Consider the following 21,018-nt stretch of genomic DNA (forward strand, 5'->3'; position numbering starts at 1 on the left):
TCTATTGCCTGTCGAATTTGCAGCAGTTCTCGAAGTGAATGACGTGAAGTGTTCCCTTCAGTTTAGAAATCGAGTTGAACTCACGAGGGCTTAAGTCAGGGGAATGCAGTGTGTGGTATGGCACTAAGCAGCCCTATCAGTCAAGAAAATTAGTAGTAGCTTGCTCTGTATGTGATTGAGCATTGTTCTGCAAAATGATGGTCAGGTTGTAATGATCGCCTAGTCATAGATATTGCTAATTGCTATCATCGCGCTATTTCACTCCCATTTAAGGAGCTTGTTAGCACTTGATGTTGGGTTGGCGCCATTAAAATGCATTGTAGTAATCGCTGCTGCTTGCTCGATCGCTGCTGTGTTTCAATGTTGATGCTGGCTTTAAATCTGGTTTCCTAGGGTTAAAAAGATGAGGTCCTGTGTTTTTGATGATACATAACGAGCGAAACCAACAAATATTTAAACTTCAATTATTTATTACTCTGGTGGCCATCTTAATTCCACTGTCCACCAAAGACAACGACACAACACAAAGTAGTACTTCTTTTACATGTTCTTTGCATTGTTTATCCACATCGGACAATAACACACATAGTACACACTTTACCAAAGTGACATTCCGACTGCGCTCCTGACCCTTCTTGCTGCATGTATTTATAACCTTGTCAAAGAACTACTAAAAAGAGATACAGTTTATAAGTCACATGTACATCTGTTATCATAATTCGTGCAGAAAAGTTATTAATTTACATTGACTGTCATAAGTTAACATGTTATTAAAAGGACAGACAGATTTGTTGACTTGACAGAATAATTCTTTGTTACAAAAAGGCTGTTTTTTTATAAGTGTGTCCATTGACTTCTCTAATTTGCATAAATAAGTAAATAACATGAATTATTGAGAATTACATTGGTTTTCGTCTAAAATAGGATTGATTAAGTGAACACTGAGTGAAAACACTCCTAGTGAACAAACAGGTTTCACTGGGTGATTTTTATTTAAGGAGATCCAAAATACCTACGGTGGTCACTATTTTTCGTACTTCATATTAATTATTTAAGATGAACTTAGTGTTTTTACATGATGACATTTGCTGTATCAGTGATCAAGTGATATTAACTTTTGTGTGGGTCAGTTATTCAGTATAATTTAATGGGTTGACTGTTTATGGAGACATGTTATGCAATCATTGTTAACATACACAATAACTTTTCTATAATCATAAATACTCGTTAAACTGGTTGAATTTGGAGGGTATCACATACTTCGGTAAAGTAAAGCCTTTAATATGTTCCGTTACAAGGTCCTGCAGAAAGTTTCATCACTTCTACCTCTATGCTGTTCATTTTTGGAACACGACCTATGACCAGCTTAGAGACAGAAGTGATGACACTTTCTGCACGACCTGGCCATCATTTTGCAGGACAATGCTCAAGCATTTACAGTGCAAGGTGTTACTGATTCGTTTGACTGATGGCGCTGCTAAGTGCTATACCACCTACTGCACTCCCCTGACTTAAGCCCTCATGAGTTTAACTCGATTACTAAACTGAAGGAAACGCTTCACGGCATTCGCTTCAGAACTGCTACAAATTCGTCGGGCAATAGACCTGGCACGGCTAAGAGTATCCTACGACTTCCACATCATTGGCAATGGGTTATACACAATGTTGGTGACTAGTTTGAAGGTCAGTAAAAGTTTGAAACATTTATCTATTTTGTATGACCTGTAAATAAATAGTTGCCACTATTAAAGTTCTAACCCTCGTAGATTCTGGTATTTGGACTTTCAGAGACATGTTTTCGTCTAAAATAGGATTGATTAAGTGAACACTGAGTGAAAACACTCCTAGTGAACAAACAGGTTTCACTGGGTGATTTTTATTTAAGGAGATCCAAAATACCTACGGTGGTCACTATTTTTCGTACTTCATATTAATTATTTAAGATGAACTTAGTGTTTTTACATGATGACATTTGCTGTATCAGTGATCAAGTGATATTAACTTTTGTGTGGGTCAGTTATTCAGTATAATTTAATGGGTTGACTGTTTATGGAGACATGTTATGCAATCATTGTTAACATACACAATAACTTTTCTATAATCATAAATACTCGTTAAACTGGTTGAATTTGGAGGGTATCACATACTTCGGTAAAGTAAAGCCTTTAATATGTTCCGTTACAAGGTCCTGCAGAAAGTTTCATCACTTCTACCTCTATGCTGTTCATTTTTGGAACACGACCTATGACCAGCTTAGAGACAGAAGTGATGACACTTTCTGCACGACCTGGCCATCATTTTGCAGGACAATGCTCAAGCATTTACAGTGCAAGGTGTTACTGATTCGTTTGACTGATGGCGCTGCTAAGTGCTATACCACCTACTGCACTCCCCTGACTTAAGCCCTCATGAGTTTAACTCGATTACTAAACTGAAGGAAACGCTTCACGGCTTTCGCTTCAGAACTGCTACAAATTCGTCGGGCAATAGACCTGGCACGGCTAAGAGTATCCTACGACTTCCACATCATTGGCAATGGGTTATACACAATGTTGGTGACTAGTTTGAAGGTCAGTAAAAGTTTGAAACATTTATCTATTTTGTATGACCTGTAAATAAATAGTTGCCACTATTAAAGTTCTAACCCTCGTAGATTCTGGTATTTGGACTTTCAGAGACATGTATTTGATTCAGTAAAGAGGGGGTTTTCCTTCACTCCTCTTCCAAAGGGTACTGCTAGTAAAAAGGACTTTATTAATGATCAAAATGACAACAACTTTTGCTTTTCATGCTCACTTCTGGACTGCAAGAGAAATATTTAGATACATCCTGAATATAAATGTCAGTAACTCATGGGTGATATTCATAGGTATTATGATAGTGAATTCCTCATGAAACTCCAGGATGTCGCTAAATTTCAGTGACAGAATTCTCATATACTTATTTGTGTACACAGCTTGGATGAGTGCAAGCCTGATAAGCACAATAATGATTTTCATAAACTTGCTGGATCGCTTCACTTCTCCAATATCGCTAGTCAGCATGTGAAATATGCTGATTTGTTGATGATCTCCTAGGAGAAGAACCAGCACTACTGATGGATCAAGAAAATGTCACACCTAATTTCATCCCAATTTTAGGATGTCATGGTTTATTGCATATTTGTCCTAGATACCCATTTTATTCAAGTGAGGAATTAACAGTGCATCTGCTACACAGGAGCCAGCACATGTAGAAATGCTTACTGGGATGATCAAATTAAGTTCTTGAAGTTGAAGTATTTTCTGCATAAGGAGCATATAGACTTTATAGTATAAACGAACTTCTGTGGCAGGCTGTGAGGGTGGCACCACTGTCTCAGATAAAACGACAATTGCCATTTGCAATAGTGTATCAGACTGCATGTTCATACAACCTGAGCAGTAACTAATTCAGATAATACGTTAGGGAAGATCCTGAAGATGGTTGCTTTCTGTGCTTGAAGAGCTTGCAAAGGAAGCTGTGATTTAAAAAAAAAAATGTTCAAATGTGTTGCTGAAACCAATTTCTGAAGAGATGTCTGCAACTAGGAGGATATACACGTAACAGAGTAACATCACTGGCTGGAGAAAAGGAAGACCGCTGCCCTGGGAGGAAAGGAAAGTTTAGCATGCTCTGTATGCTTGTAATGATTACACTAGTTATGTATATTGTGCTCAGTAATAAATAATGAGGATATCGTATTTCTGTGGTGTGTCACTATTTTACCACTACACCTCCGATACTCTATTTGTCCCAGTAGTGGCTGTTGATATACTTTTCGGGATGTGAGGTCGTGGTCCAAGAACTTTTTCTGCTCCTTACGTTTCGTCCAGGACTGCGGTGGACTTCCTCAGAGGCGCTGCTCCGCTGAGTCTTGCCGACTGCCGGCAAGACTCAGCGGAGCAGCGCCTCCGAGAAAGTCCAGCGCAGTCCTGGACGAAACGTAAGGAGCAGAAAAAGTTCTTGGACCACGGCCTCACATCCCTAAAAGTAATCAACAGCCATGTCACCCGGTCGTGAAAGCCTTCATTCTGTCCCAGTGGTGACCCGAATTTCCCCATCGCGCCGCGATTTTGCTGTTAAGTCGAAAATCTGCCACGTCGATTGCACCATAGAGAATGCTGCCATTACTAACGGTACAACCTCACCGACAACATCTCTCAACAAGTGCTAATGAATTGTATGATCATTCCATGGGCAAAGTAGCTAAGTACCCACCAAGACTTGGGCGATACTACAATGCCGAACGATGTAGCAACAATACCTTCATTGTTCGCCAACATCTTTGGCGCAGATGTCAAGCAGCAAATTGTGCCACAACGAGTGTCAAAATTACAGAGTGACTTCACCATAAATATTGCCAGATTTGACACTCAGTGAATCACTTCCTGGTACTTCAGACAAAAGTGCTGCAGAGGACCGTGATGACCTATGGCCACCTGCTTCTGTAACAAACTTTAATTTAGACGCCTTCGAGCTTCTCACAGAACAAAACACCGCATGTTCCAGTGCTCGTTTTCATGAACGTTATGACACTCGTGTTACTGACCTGAACCATATGGACGCCTCCCACAGTTTCGTTACAGTTGGACAACAATGGCCGCACCATACCACTCCGCCATTCTGTTTCGCCATCCATCTGCCAATGGACTGTGGGGTCAAGGTTTACATCATCTTTCAGTTCCTGTGCATTCCGATTTTCCAAATTCGGTTCCGACCAAATGCGAGGTCCACGAAACAGACTATGACGCCATTCATATCCCAGCCACACAGGTCATTACAATCGAATCGCTTCCAGTCCTGCATCGGACTTCGCATGTGTATAACTCACACCCAACACCAAAACCAACAATGGACAGGGTGAACGCGTTTTTAACAACCTCGCCTCGGAAAGATCAGATATTGCTGCCTCCCAGTTCATATGACATCATACCCGCATCACTGCTACAATGTCTAAGACGCTCGTCTGAACAGCAGCTACATCTCGTCATCAACGAGGCCACTTTGAGCAACAGCACGCTGTCTTCGATGTGGTGTCACCTGAGAGTTCTAATTGATCCAGTGCTACTGCCTGATCGTACGCTATGGCCACTTTGGCTCTTAAAACTGCCAGAGGACTTCCAGATAGCGATGATAGCGCATGGGAAGGTACCTCTGCAGTTAAAACTTTACCTCGTTGACAGAATGCAGCTACTATCGCAACAAAGCATTCCAGTCAACAAACAAGAGCACTACACTGCAGTTGACACCCAGTACACTTGCACCGAAACCGATTTTGCACGATCCCAGCCAAGTCACCCCACCTACTGCTCAGCTGCGGACTGCCCGTCGACGACTTGATGGACCCGAACCGAGATGTACCCCACGCCTCCACCACCCAGAGCGCCTTTCGTGGCTCCAACTTCACAACAGTCACCTACTGCGATAGCCAAGGCTGTTAACCACCTCTCCCTCCCACCAACCGGTCAGTGTCCTAACCCTGTGTATAAATAAAACCCACGTCGACCAAGTGCATCACCTGCTTCCACGCCCAAAACACAGCACCGCTGCTGCTGGTTTCACACCAGATTCGGGCAGGTGCACAGCACTCCCGGCCGCCCTTCGTTAACAAGACGCCTCTGCACACCATGACAAAACAGGCACCGAATCGGCGTTTTAATGGGCAGCCAGTTGACGACTGTTCGTCCAAGACAGTCTCCTGCACACGTATTTCTTATTTGATACAGGCGCTGATATGAGCACTGTATCACCTGCCCTCACGCCTACTACTCTGTCGCCATAGCAGCTGCAACTGCGGGCAGCAATGACTCTGTAATCACAGCTGCTGGAACTGCACACATCACGCTCGACCTCAGAACATTTCTAGTGGAAGAGACAACTGAACCAGTCCTGGGAGCCGATCCAGATTTTACAGTAAGAGATCAGTGGAGCCTGACTGAAGAAAAGGAGGCAAGGAGAATCTAGTGTGTTCTGTGCACTTGTAATGAGTACACGAATTGTGTACATTGTGTTCAGTAATAAATAATATGGAAAAGGTATCTCTGTGTTGTGTCACTATTCTGCTATCAGACCTGCAGTACTCCATATCTCACATGCATCTCACTCAAGCTGCGCATCCTGATGATGGTATGTTTTAGCTCATAACAAAGAAAGGGATCTTCCCGTACAAATATTTAGATTCAACAGAGAAACCACACTGTCCAACATAATCGCATTTCCAGTAAACTTACAGGCAATACCATAATGAATATGGAATACAGATAGTAAATGAGTGTTTCGCAGAAGTTAAACATCTCTAATATAGGTGTGCATGCAAGACTTGGACACAGAAATATCATACTTGGAGATATTTCTGAGCAGTTCTGGAATGTATGCATGGAAACATACATTCTACATCCTGATTCTACTACAACATACCAGAGTTTTCATGGAACACCGTGCAGAATTGTACAGGTGTTGAAATCGAACTCTTAATCAGTCTTGTCATTTTCCTTTTCTTTTTAGCATGAGATTCACAGAGGACTTTGCCACTGTGTCCATAAGCATTCTGAGGCAAATAACCCACAGATGGATGAGAAGTTCAATAAAATATCTAACCATTACAGTTACATCCTGTACTTAGATGTCAATAATTTACACCAGGCTGACATGTAACAATTTCTATCCACTGCAGGGTTTAAGGGGATGTCTAGTGCTGCAGTCGCCAGATTACGTAATTTATCAACTGTGGCACCATATTTTGGTGGAGGATACGTTTTGGCGTTAGACGTAATGTATTCTTGCAGTTTGCATGATGCTCACAGTGACTTCAGCAAAATGGTTCCTACCACAAGCTATTTACAACGCAAGAGGAAAAAACATGACACATACTACATTACTGAAACCCCCAGAACCCCCAGAAATGTCTCAAGTTAGGATTGCAGCTGAATAGAGTCAACAGCATTATTGACTTCAACTAGAATCTCTTGCTGAAAGGCATACATCGATAAAAATAGCGAAATAGGGCTTCTATGTCATGTTCATTTGCTAAAGACTTCTAAAGGTTAATGACAAATGCAATTTTTAGGAAACAATGCAGAATGTTAGAAACATTATGACATTTATTTAGTCAGTTTGTGGGAGAAGCATTGTGGTGAAAGACAGGGGGACAAGGAAGGTGCCTCCACGCGAGCACTATCTGAGATAAGAGACCGAGAATCATTTGTCAGATAATACCGGCGTCCCCCAGAAACGTTGCAATAAAAGACAATGGCCCATCCTTCCAACACCGGAAAAGCAAAAAGAATGGGCCCTTCTCAGAGCCAATTCTGACGATTGCAATCCTAAACGTAGAGGGTATCACCAACAACAAACAACAAATCATATCACAACTTTACCGCACGCACAAATGGGACATACTGTGTATACAAGAAACACACAAGAAAGAAGGGGCAATAAGACCAGAAATAGAAGGAATGAAATTAGCCGTAGAAAATCCACATCCTAAATATGGCAGCGCTGTCTTCACAAAACCTGAGATGGCCATAACTAACAGAACTACATACAATACCATAGAATTACTGACTGTTGAGTGCAGCACCTTCACCGTAGCGTCAGTATACAAGCCGCCCGGAGAGAAGATCAACTTGACTTTGCCACCAAACTTCAACAACCATAAAACACAGTTCATCTTAGGAGACTTCAACTGCCACAGCACATCATGGGGCTACAAACATACAGACGACAACGGACATAAATTAGAGCAGTGGGTGGAAATAAATAACGTATCCCTGATCCATGACCCCAAAATAAAAAATCTACACCCAATTCCAGAAAATTATCAATCTTTCGTAGAGACCCTCCAAACGATTTCTCGAAGACACATACTCCGAGGCTGCAGAGAGCATTTCATCCCAGGTCTCTCTGACAAATCAAAGAACATGCTGAGGGAGAACGAAATGCTTTACTAACAGGACTCCTTTAGTGAAGAAGTAGTCCAATGTGGAGAAACACTAATGGAAATGATTAGCGAATCAAGACAACGGAAATGGGTCGAAACTCTGGAAAGAATGGATATGACCCACAGTAGCAAAGTCGCTTGGAACTTAATAAAAAAACTTAATTGTAACTTTGGGAAAGCTAAACAATGCTCTTCAGTAACACCCAATCAAATTGCCCATCAGCTCCTACTAAATGGAAAACCCAACAAGAAATGTCAGAAAATAAAAATCACGAGAATTCAGAATCAAGAGTTAAGCATGTTCGAAACACCATTTACCATGAAAGATCTTAATCATGGAATGAACTCAATGAAAAACGCGAAAGAAGTGGGAGTCGACGATATATGCGTGGAACAGATCAAACATCTCGGACGTTGTGCCAAGCAATGGATCCTGCAGCTCTTTAATCATTGCTTAAAAACGTGTAAGATCCCAAAGATGTGGAGGAAATCAAAGGTAGTGGCGCTACTAAAACCTGGGAAAGACGGAGATCAACCGAAGAACTACCGTCCAATAGCACTCCTCTGCCATCTGTACAAACTGTACGAACGAATAATCCTAAACCGCATAGTAAATATCACAGATCAAAAGCTCATTCCCCAACAGGCTGGGTTCAGACCCGGGAAATCATGCACCAGTCAAATCCTAGCACTCACAGAACACATAGAGGAAGGGTTTGAAAACAAACAAATAACAGGTGTAGCATTGGTGGACTGAAGTTATGCATACGACACCGTCAACAACAGAAAGCTCATGGAAAAACTGTACTGTACATTTAAGGATCATTAGTTCACAAAAATCATTGAATCTCTGCTGCAAAACAGATAGTTCTGTGTAATGCTGACGGAAAAAAAAGCCGATGGCGTCGACAAAAGAACGGTCTCGCCCAGGGCAGTTTGCTGGCCCCCCTACTGTTTAACCTATACACCAATGATCAACCAACACCAGAACGTACTACCCATTTCTTGTATGCCGATGATCTGGCCATTACAGCCCAAGGAAATAGCTTCGAGGAAGTAGAAGGGAAATTAGAAAGTTCGCTACACGTAATGTCTGAATACTATAAAGAGAACTCACTCAAACCAAATCCATCTAAGACACAGGTTAGCGCTCTCCACCTCCGCACAAAACAGGCAAACAGGAAGCTGAACGTCACCTGGAATGGCAACAAACTAGACCATACGGACAAACCAACATACCTTGGTGTCGTGTTGGATAGATCACTGACGTACAGATCACTGTGAAAAAACCTGCCAAAAAGTTGCTGCCAGGAACAATATTTTAAGAAAACTGACGAATAGTAAATGGGGAGCTAGTCCAACTGTATTACGAACAATTGCTCAACCACTTTGCTTCTCCACGGCAGAATATGCATGCCCTGTATGGTCTCGATCCAAACATGCCAAAAAAGTCACTACAGTCCTTAATGAAACATGCAGGCTAACAACAGGATGCATGAAACCCACTCCACTTGGGAAAATATACAAAGCAGCTGAATTCTCATCTCCTGAATCCCGAAGAATTGAGCACGAACATACAGAAAAATTTAAACAGATTTTCGACGAGCGCCACCCACTGCATGGTTCTTCATGTGGACGTAGCAGACTTAAATCCCGCAAGAGATTTCTCATTAGTGAACTGAACGAGCCTCCGAAGGACTATCCTGCCTCACGAGAAATACCCAGCGGCAGTACATCAAGCTGGAAGATTTGGAGAACACTGAACCGCATCAGAACAGGCGTAGCACCAGTTAAAGCAAACCTAGTCAAATGGGGCTTCAAGGATGAAGGAGACAACAAATGCGGCTGTGGTGAAGTTCAGGGTATGGAACACCTTCTACAGTGTTCCATCTGCCCCACAAGGTGTACCCTTGGCGAACTATGGCTTGAGAAGAGAGAAACATTGGACTTGGTCCGACACTGGGCTGAAAGGCTTTGAAAAAAATCTCCGGACACGAAAAAGTAAAGTAAAGTAAGGTGGAAGACAATAGATCGTAAAGTCAAATTTTAAATGGGCTACAATCTTCAAAAAAAGAATATGTGGCTCTGGAGATGGTGAAAGTTTTGATACAGTGCATGACAACTGTTTACGTAAGTATGAGTACATAAAATCCATCTAAACTCCACATGTATCCGTTGCATTTTGAAGACCCAAAGTTGTTTTATAAGCAGATGGGTAGCATTATTTATTTGGTGAAGGGTGTGATCCATAAGAAGCAGTAAGGTGCCACTCCCATGCATTCGACATGTCTGGATATGCAGCTGATAATCCTAATAAATAAAGCTGACAGACAATACGGTTATCAGCTTGATGAAAGATGAGGTGCAAGGGCCACAGATTGTGGAGTTTGTAGGCTTCCACTAAAAATGTACAGATGCCTTACAGAGAGGGGTGCCATCCTAAGATAGGCTAAGGCTGTAGAGCATGTGGTCACAATGGCTCTCATGGTTGAAGATTACTTTGAGTGCTTGTAGGGTAATATTGACAGTGCAGATGGAGTTCCTCCTCCTTCCCAATTGGTGTGTCAAGTCAGTTATCAATCATAAGAACATGTGGTACATAGTGTGTTGCACCTGAAAATTGCGCTGTCATGCCATAGGAATAAGCAAGTCATTTGTCAAGAGAGGATGAGAGTAGAATGACCCATATATACATGTATTGGTGTGTGTGCATGTGTTTGCGAACTGTAAAGCTGTTAAATTTACAGGAGCTAAATTTTGTAAATACTTCCCTATTGTAAACTGTTAAACTACTATATTATTATAAATAGTATTTTGTAAAATATTATCCACAGTTTTATAGCCTGTTATTTGTGAAAACATGTTATTGGCTTAACTGTGAAATTGTATGAACTGTTCCAACCTATAGAACATACAGTTTGTATCTGTGAGAAAAGTAAGTATACTTCATTACACTATACCTAATTGTTTCTTTTCTACATCAACTCTGCCATATTTTTCGAATAATTGTTTATAACAGTTCAATAAATGTTGGTAGATAACACAATGTGCAGTCACAACAGAACTGCTTACATGATTTCTACAAGAAATAATGCATTTACACTTTATTAATAGTAGCCAGTTGTGTTCAATGTTATCACAGACTCTTAGGATAATTTATGTTTAGTGTAAGATATTCTTATTTGAAATGAAGGGAGAAGATTACTGAGATGTAATCTCACATTGTGATGAGTGATATAAAACCAAAACTGAAAGGAAATATGCCGCTGGCTATAGCAATTCTCCACACTAGACTCTAGAGCTGACAGAATGGCTCTCAACCAGTGGAGCATGGGTGGCCTGCAGGTTGGCAGTTCAGTGTGGAAGCTCTCTCCTGCATAGCACAAGATGCCTTCCCAGTGTAGCATTCGTGTAAACAAACAAAACGCTGATGTAGCTGTTCCTATCTTATCGTTATAAACACACTATAAATGCTTGACACTATTTTAAACTAGGAATTTTAACTTGACACAAGTGCGCTCTTAGCACAAGTCACCTGGCAACTATGCTGGCTCTGTTAGTGAGCTATGATGTAATGGGAAAACCCAGAAGGAGAAGTGGCCGTCTTGGATTCTATATCTAGCACAAGTCATCTGGTAACCTAGCAGGCTATGCCAATATCCTCAGGTCCATCACCTAGGATTCTGTACTTGGGAGATGGGATATGGCAAGTCTACAGCCAGTCCCAGTAGTCTGCCCCAGTAGCCTCAGGTCCATTATTTTCGATTCTATACCTAGCACAAGTTACCTGATTCTTTGCCTTAGATTTTTTGACTATCCCACCAATATAGCATTTTCCCATCTTGGATTTTTTGAATTTTCCGCTAGTTTGCTCTTAGGAGAATTGAGTTCTTATCACAAGTGAGATATGACATCAATGACAGCCAGGAGTTTTTCAATTTAGCGCCATTTTTTGAATTTCCCACCCTTTTATACTTAGGGCAATTGGCTTGTTCCGCCATCTTGAATTATGATGTCAGAGTACTGGGAGAAGAGTGGGGTAGAGATCTGGCAGATGTCATTAGGTGATGTCTTTAGGTGGTGACATCATCAGAAATCTGGTAATAATCCAGACTGTTCCAGAACGCACATACAATGCTTCTCATGCCACTTACATACTCTGCCAGACCTGGTATCGACATGAACAATAGTAATATACTCTGCTGGCAGTTCTACTTGCCACAGAGAATTGCAACTCTAATCATTCACATGTCTGCTGATTGTATGTACATCTGCAAACCGTTTCTTCTGTGTGCTTCACTTTTTTATTATTTTTTATATGCCTGGCAAGAAAGCTATGGATCTATAGTTTTCTGGTTTGTACATGTTCCGCTTTACATGCATTGCCAGAAGTACTTACAGCAATAGCTATAGCATTACAATAATATATGGAGGTAAGATCTCACAAATAATTACTTACGAATTAGTTAATTTATAGCGTATTGTACAAGGGACAACGGCCGTACCACAGTGTATACACCAGTTCCCGTCAGATCACCGAAGTTAAGTGCTGTCGGACGTGGCCAACACTTGGATTGGTGACCATCCAGGCCGCCACGCGCTGTTGCCATTTTTCGGGGTGCACTCAGCTTCTTGATGCCAACTGAGGAGCCACTCGACCACACAGTAGCGGCTCTGGTCAAAGAAAACCATCGTAACGACCAGGAGAGAGGTGTGCCGACCACACGCCCCTCCTACCCGCATCCTTAGTTTAGGACGCCACAGCGGTCGGATGGTCCCGATGGGCCACTTGTGGCCTGAAGACGGAGTGCTTTTTTGTATTGTAGAAGAAAAGAGTGGGCCTATCTTTGTATATCGTGTAATAAGCATTTCTAAAAGAGGGGAATATTCTTAGCAATACTGCTGCGTTAAAAGAAAATAAATGCAGAAAAGTGCAAGTATATTTTGCGATTTTCACTGCTAACAACTATGTCAATCATGTTGTTGTTGTTGTGGCCTTCAGTCCAGACCGGTTTGATGCAGCTCTCCATGCTACTCTATCCTGTGCGAGCTTCTTCATCTCCCAGTACCTACTGCAACCTACATCCTTCTGAATCTGCGTAGTGTATTCATCTCTTTGTCTCTCTCTACAATTTTTAGCCTCCACACTGCCCTCCAATACTAAATTGGTGAGCCCTTGATGCCTCAGAATATGTCCTACCAACCAATCCCTTCTTCTAGTCAAGTTGTGCCACAAACTTCTCTTCTCCCCAATCCTATTCAATACCTCCTCATTAGTTATGTGATCTACCCATCTAATCTTCAGCATTCTTCTGTAGCACCACATTTCGAAAGCTTCTATTCTCTTCTTGTTCACGTTTCACTTCCATACATGGGTACACTCCATACAAATACTTTCAGAAATGACTTCGTTACACTTAAATCTATAATCGATGTTAACAAATTTCTCTTCTTCAGAAACGCTTTCCTTGCCATTGCCAGTCTACATTTTATATCCTCCCTACTTCGACCATCATCAGTTATTTTGCTCCCCAAATAGCAAAACTGCTTTACTACCTTAAGCGTCTCGTTTCCTAATCTAATTCCCGCAGCATCATCCGATTTAATTCGACTACATTCCATTATCCTCGTTTTGCTTTTGTTGATGTTCATCTTATATCCTCCTTTCAAGACACTGTCTATTCCGTTCAGCTGCTCTTCCAAGTTTTTATTTCTTCTCCATGGATTTTAATTCCAACTCCGATTTTTCTTTTGTTTCCTTTACTGCTTGCTCACTATGCAGATTGAATAACATCAGGGATAGACTATAACCCTGTCTCACACCCTTGCCAACCACAGCTTCCCTTTCATGTCCCTCGACTCTTATGACTACCATCTGGTTTCTGTACAAATTGTAAATAGCCTTTCGCTCCCTGTATTTTACCCCTGCCACCTTCAGAATTTGAAAGAGAGTAATCCAGTCAACATTGTCAAACGCTGTTTCTAAGTCTACAAATGATAGAAACGTAGGTTTGCCTCTCCTTAATCTATTTTCTAAGATAAGTCGTAGGGTCAGTATTGCCTCACGTGTTGGAACATTCCTATGGAATTCAAACTGATCTTCCCCGAGGTCAGCTTCTACCAGTTTTTCCATTTATCTGTAAAGAATTCGTGTTAGTATTTTGCAGCCATGGCTTATTAAACTGATTGTTCGGTAATTTTCACATCTGTCAACACCTGCTTTCTTTGGGATTGGAATTATTATATTCTTCTTGAAGTCTGAGGGTATTTCTTCTGTCTCATACATCGTGCTCACTAGATGGTAGAGTTTTGTCAGGACTGGCTCTCCCAAGGTTATCAGTAGTTCTAATGGAATGTTGTCTATTCCGGGGGCCTTGTTTCGACTTAGGTCTTTCAGTGTGCTGTCAAACTCTTCACGCAGTATCATATTCCCCATTTCATCTTCATCTACATCCTCTTCCATTTCCATAATATTATTCTCAAGAACTTCGTCCTTGTATAGACCCTGTATATATTGCTTCCACGTTTCTGCTTTCCCTTCTTTGCTTAGAAGTGGGTTTCCATCTGAGCTCTTGATATTCATTCAAGTGGTTCTCTTTTCTCCAAAGGTCTCTTTAATTTTCCTGTAGACAGTATCTATCTTACCCCTAGTGATATACGCCTCTGCATCCTTACATTTGTCCTCTAGCCATCCCTGCTTAGCCATTTTGCACTTCCTGTCGATCTCATTTTTGAAACGTTTATATTCCTTTTTGCCTGCTTAATTTACTGAATTTTTGTATTTTCTTCTTTCATCAATTAAATTCAGTATCTCTTCTGCTACCGAAGGATTTCTATTAGCCCTCGTCTTTTTACCTACTTGATCCCCTGCTGCCTTTACTATTTCATCTCTCAAAGCTACCAATTCTTCTTATACTGTATTTCTTTCCCCCATTCTTGTCAATCGTTTCCTAATGCTTTCTCTGAAACTCTCTACAACCTCTGGTTCTGTCAGTTTATCCAGGTCCCATCTCCTTAAATTCCCACCTTTTTGCAGTGAAACATGGCACTGGGAAATCGCTTTGGGTGAATGTGAAGCCAGGGCTACCTGTGGACATTTTCGCTGTGGTGGAAATACAGCCATGGTACAACCAAGCATCGCCTGGGGCAAAAGTAAATACGGTATCATCACGTGTACATTACACTAGCTTGAAAGCCACATGGGCAGCTCAAGTAACAAGGCCGCTGGCACACAGCAGAGATTCCATGTCAGCATCATGAGGCATGCAAGCAGCCAGTCCAGGAGAACACAACAGTCAGCCGGCAACTAAATCTGTGTACTACACAGTGCAGCTGCAACAATTAAGAACATGCTACCTTTGCAGCCACCTTTCTCTGGAGCCGCCTGGGCTTCCTCTCAACTCAGCCGCCAGCTTACATCACCGCTCCCTGCTGTATGTGTGCTGTAGTGTAAAGGAAGTTGACAGATCTAGTAGCTATCTGCTAAAAAAGAGGGAGTTGGGAGATCTGTCATCACAAGCTTTTACAATGAATGGGAATGACAGAGAAGTAGGATGAGAATTCTCAATATCTATTATGCAGTCGCATTATGGATGTGTAGCATAAATTTACTATGGAATGACACCACTATATGGAAAGAATTTAAAGATTTAGTTGACGATAAAAGAGCTAAAAATTATGACAATCGACGAAGGGATTCATTGCTCTGTACATCAAGAAATAGTGCTAGCTCTGTAAGCACTGAGAACGTGATGAAATTGATGGTGCAAATAGTAAATTTAATGATGGCGCATGCATTATTAAACACTCAGTTGCAGCTGTGTTCGATGGAATTGTGGAAGGGTATGGAGACTTCATATACTACTGCAAAGTACGTTGTTTAATTCAAGGGGGAGGCCTGGAACAACTTTTTGACTTAAAACTTGCTGTTGTTGAATTTATGAAGGAAAAACCAGAGCAGGAACTGATATTAGAATATCCGGAATTGGTTGCAGACCTTGTATTTTAAGTGGACTCGACTGCAGACTGCCCACAGAAAGAGACTGCAAAATTGTGTTGAGGAACCGATTAATTCTGACTACATACACTGTCCATTCATTTCCCTAACATCACTGGCTCTAAAGAAATCGCGAGTTTTGGATAATTCATGGCGGCTTTGAAAGAATTACAAGGAAGGTTTTCTAAACATTTTGTGGACTTGCCAATCTTACATCGATTTTCGGGACCATATACCGTTTCAGTTGAAAGCGCACCTGTGCATGTGCAGATTGTACTGACTGACCTGCGAAGTAATTCTCTTTTGAAAGAGAAATTCGTTTACGTTAAAGCTGTTTAGGTGGTCTATATTGTTTCCCTTGATCAGTTTTTCCACATCTCCACAAAGAGATAGCAAACGTCATAAAGATTTCGAACAGCATAATGTGTGAAAATTTTTTTCGATTATGAAACTAAATACGACGGCAGTTTGAAAAGTAAGTTCTATTTGGTAATAAAAAAAAGGAGTTGAATACAAATAAAGAAAGCAATTTATTTCACAAAAATCTATAACAATTACACTACTTTTCATTATAGCCCCCCCTCCCCCCCATCCATATAGTTTCATACATTTCTCATAGTGTGGTGTAAGTTTATGTATTCCTTTGTCATAGACATTCGTCGCAAGTTGCCCTAAGAAGTTTAGACGCCCAATGCATGCAAAGTTTATCAAACCCCAGTTTTTCAGTAAGAATCTCGTAAATGGAATTTGTGGAAGATAACGAGCAATAATATTAATCGTAAACCTACGGTTTCTTTTAATCGTTGCTTCGACTGCACTAACCAGTTCATCAGAAACCACAAACGGACACCCACCTCGTTCATCGTCATGCAATTGATCACACCCTTCCTTAAATTGTTGGAACCTGCTTCTCACCAATAAAATATTCATTGCATTTTCTCCGTGAACCTCGCACATTGGTCGATGAATGTCACTTGGTTTACCGTTATTGGCATTCAAAATACCAATCACAGATCTGAATTCACAAGGGGTGGGATTCTCTAACAGCGATGCCATTATAAACAATCGCTACGAACGACACTCAACACAGAGAGAGCTCGAAATAGAATCATTTCGTTCTGCCTCAACCAGAGTTGCTATCGGCATGAGTGGAACTGCGATCGTAGCAGTGTCGTAGAGAAAAATCGAAGCGGAACTTACTTTCCGAGCTACCTCCTTAAGTCACTACTCTGTGGCAATTTGAATATGAAAATATGTGAAATTATCTGCGTCTGTCCATTACGGACTTTTCTACCAGATATAAATTATATTATTCCTTAGCAGAACCGAAAATAGTAAAATAATAATGAAAATTTGTTTTGTTTGTTATCTATTGCAAAATATCAAACTAAGCCATATGCAGTGTGAAAGTAGTGCCATCTAAATGGGGTGCTTTCACACTTTCCATCTGTTCCTACTTCTCACACTCAGACGGCAGATGTGGAGACATGGGAAGTGTGCAGCCAGGTGGGAAAGCTTTCCACATGTGCACTGCCCATGTACCCAATTCTTGGCTGTCCTGCCTAAGCATCTGCTAGTCTAGCAAATGGCCATTGCTGCTACTGCACTCTCTGGGAGTGTCATATGTATAAATAATTGGTCTACTAGTAAATTAAAGAGATTAAAATATTTAGCTATATATAAAAGATAACCTGTAAGATCTGCGCAAATAGCACACTGTATTGACCACCATTATGGGACAAAGGAGGCATCACTCCACTCTGCACTGTTGCCAAATTTCTACAAGATGATGAATACATGATGGCAATCATACAGGTCAATTGGCTACTTCCACTAACCTAACTCCATCCTCCCTCCCCTCGCCCCTTTCCCATCACCAACTCTCCACTCCCCTATCTGGCAGTTGGTGGAAGAAGCTGAGCTGAGCTGCTGCATAGGATGGATAAAAGTCTTTATTTTGCATGCATTGTTACTTTAAACGACTTGTAGCAGCACCACCGTTTAGGATAGGGAATGTTAGTTTTGTGCGATATTCAGAGCACGAATTACAGCCAGGTGCGGACCGGATTGCAGTGAGTTGCGCATACCAACAGTTGCAAAGTCAAATAGAGGCCACGTAGAACTGCCAGAGATGGTACACACAGCAGTTTGAATGAGGCACAAGTCACAGGCAGAAGGGGCCACTGGCCAACTTTGCGTGCTATGTGTACGTGACATGAAGTGGCGCGCTTGGCAAAATAGAGCTGCACAGCCGAATGTAAATAGGTGCCGTTTTCTAACGAGATTCATTCAAGTGTGGCAGCTCTCCTGGATGGCCAGCTTCCCTGGATGGCAGGGCACATGACACCACCAGCTTCACACAGCAGCAGGTGGAGCGCCAGCATTCGAGTCCACGGCTGGTCATTGGTTGCGCCCTCTGAGGCCAACACAGGGTCCATAGCTAACCAGCCAGCACTGGGCCACTCCAGCTCGTTACTGTGGGCAGTCATCCTGGCTTCAAACACACGCTGGTGACAACCGAGGCAGGGGGCGCAGACTCTGCTGCCGATCACAGCCGCTTGTCGTCGCCACATCCTAAGCCATGCCAGTGAAGAGACCATCTTGCAGTTGTCAGCGGGCTGCTTGGCAGCTCCTCGGAGTGGTACAGAGACAACTAGGATGGGGACAGCTGAGTCAGCAGGAATGCAGACTGCCGAGTCAACTGTGGCGCAACTCCACTGGCATACAAAGCCGTCTCGACACACCATTGCATTACATGAGCCGCTGGTGTGCTTCCTCAGCACTATGGGGTCCTGTGATGCAGACCAAGAGGAACAAGGGCACTGTCGCTAAGAAACAATAAATCACTTGGAAAGTTCTTGCTGAGTTTTAATACGGCACCTCCTGGCACCCAGCCACTACAAATTTGAGTTATCATAGGCAGTAGCTCTATTTGGTGTGTTCACCTTGATGTTCAGAGTCCAACTGACCTAGTTCACAACACCACCACCAGAGGGCACTTTGGCCCTGCCCCCTCCCCTTCCCATCGTGTAATCAAAGACAGCGGTCTGGGGGAAAATGGCGAGAAGTTTGCTCACCCTATACCTAGCTGCTGGGCATAATTGTTTACAGTGTGTACTATGTGTTCAATGGATGAGATATTTGTGATGGAGGAGGAGGAGTTTAACAGGTATATTAGCAGTAATCATGCTCCTGGGGACTGTGTCCATAGCCAGTTGCATGATGTTTGAAAAGCAATTATATTTGGTGGGTGTATGAAGAAGATAAATATGCTTAATCAAATAATGAAGATGCAGTAGGATGGGGCTAAGTTACACTTTGCAACTAATGCTGGTAAACGAATGTGCTGTAAATGTTGGTGTGTGTGTATTGAACTGTGGACCTAGAAACGACGGAGAGTCTTCGTCCCACTGTAGCTTTCAGTGGTTCACAAGCCCACAACAGGCCTTAACAGTCCACCAACCCCATCGTCGCCTCACACCGAACCCAGGGTTATTGTGTGGTTTGGCGCCAGTGGAACCCCCTCCCCGCCCCCAGAAAATGTCTCACAAATGGTTCAAATGGCTCTGAGCACTATGGGACTTAAGATCTGTGGTCATCAGTCCCCTAGAACTTAGAACTACTTAAACCTAACTAACCTAAGGACATCACACACATCCATACCCGAGGCAGCATTCGAACATGCGACTGTAGTGGTCATGCGGTTCCAGACTGAAGCGCCTAGAACCGCACGGCCACACCGGCCAGCGAATGTCTCACACCAGATGAGTGTAGCCCCAGATGTTTGCTTGGTAGAGTAATTATGGTGTATGCATATGAGGAGACAGTGTTTGGGTAGCAATCAATGACATAGTGTAACTGAGGTGGAGTAAGGGGAACCAACCCGCATTTGCTGAGCCAGATGGAACACCGCATTAAAACCAACCATAAGCTATTAGGCACACTGGACCTCGACACTAATCTGCCATTGGGTTCGTGCTGGGGACTGGCACGCCTTATGGTTGTGGGAAGCAGTCTGCTACACTGCGCGACTAGCTGGGTGGGCTAACTGTAGGTCATTCGTTAAAAGTCCAGTCTGTCTTCTGAAGTGCCAGAGGCAAGACATTCAGCCCGGAGTCTCCACATCCACTGGAAGAGAGGCCACACCCTGGGCTCACAGCACCACTGTGTGGTATCTGCAGGAGCAGCCGTGTCCTTCATGTTGGATTGCAAATACCCGCAGCCTTCCCTCAACCGATCTCTGGCGCACAGACACCCTTTGTCATTGAACATGAACTGCTTTGGGAGTTATTACATCAGGTGTTCAAGGAATGTGCGGAATACTGTCACATACATAACTTGAATATGTCACAGGAACTAAATGTACCACTGCACAAAGAGAGTGAGGGAGCTTTGAAGATGTCACAAGAATATTTAAACAATTTGCGATGTAGTTACATGTTTTATTCCGAGGAATACCACCACTGCACTTACATGTGGACTCCAAAAAAAGATCGTGGCTCACTTAGGAACCATCCCTGAGACAATTCGCGCGCTTTTGTAGAAAATACCCTTGTCTTTCAGAACGAGCTACTTCAGAAGTTACTAAATCCAATTGTATATGTCTATAAATGCGCTTTCAAAAAGATCGCTTCACAGTAGTTTGTCTCAGTTTTGCGGTGTATACTGCCACACTTGAACACTGACACTAAAAACGTCATGACACACTTGTGAAACCACCCTTGAGACACTTGACGCGCTTGTGAGTAATAACCTTGTCTTTGATAAAGGGTTGCTTCAGGAGTTACTAAATCAAACTCAGTTGTGTTCATGATTTTTCTGAAACGGTGAGTGGGCTTAGTTTATGTTTGCTGCTGCTGGGGTCAGGGTTGTTATTTTCCTCTCAAAGCACACACTGGTGTCTAAGCACAGACGTGAATATCAGAATAATTACACAAACAGAATTTGAATCATTGTCCTACAGATGGAAAAAGGGCTAAATTTTCGGTGAATTTTCTATGTCCTAAAGCTGCTGCTCTGGAGATGCTCTAAAGCCACAATGGCAGATGAGGGGCAGCATCCC

This window comes from Schistocerca gregaria, chromosome 5 (genome assembly GCF_023897955.1).
Source record: "Schistocerca gregaria isolate iqSchGreg1 chromosome 5, iqSchGreg1.2, whole genome shotgun sequence".
NCBI classification, from domain to species: Eukaryota; Metazoa; Arthropoda; class Insecta; order Orthoptera; family Acrididae; genus Schistocerca; species Schistocerca gregaria.